This window comes from Habropoda laboriosa, unplaced genomic scaffold (assembly GCF_001263275.1).
Source record: "Habropoda laboriosa isolate 0110345459 unplaced genomic scaffold, ASM126327v1 scaffold317, whole genome shotgun sequence".
NCBI classification, from domain to species: Eukaryota; Metazoa; Arthropoda; class Insecta; order Hymenoptera; family Apidae; genus Habropoda; species Habropoda laboriosa.
In genome coordinates, this window is record NW_017100418.1 from 113860 (window position 1) to 114246 (window position 387).

Here is a 387-nt window from a genome sequence, read left to right on the forward strand (position 1 = left end):
AGCAGGCCTTCAGACGGGCAAGGGCGCCCGGCGATGCCCGCGGGCAAAGATGAGGGCGAAATCGCGTTTTAACGATGTCCCATACGTTAAAGACGTTGTGGTTTGGGTATAGGTCTTTCCTAAAACAGGCGATGGTTACTAAATTAATAATACATACATACACCATACTCCTATCACTATACTTCTATTTAACTGCCAATAATACACGCACCGGTGCCCGAGAAGGCGTGGTTTGCTGCCCGCGGAAGCTTAGTACACTGCCCGTGCGGGCAATGACTGAACGGCGCTGCTCTGGTAACTGCATTTATCTCCCCGATGCTCAAAGAGCGAGGTAAAATCGGTCTCACGGACCTTACGCAACATGGGAGAGGCCAGTGACACTTTCCA

At 51.2% G+C, this 387-nt stretch overlaps 1 protein-coding gene across 1 annotated transcript in view; it reads left to right on the plus strand.

The window, feature by feature from the left end:
* The window catches only part of LOC108575513, an 86840-nt gene that overhangs the window by 29597 nt on the left and 56856 nt on the right, over window positions 1-387 (plus strand). The gene's annotated exons all lie outside the window — the stretch shown is intronic.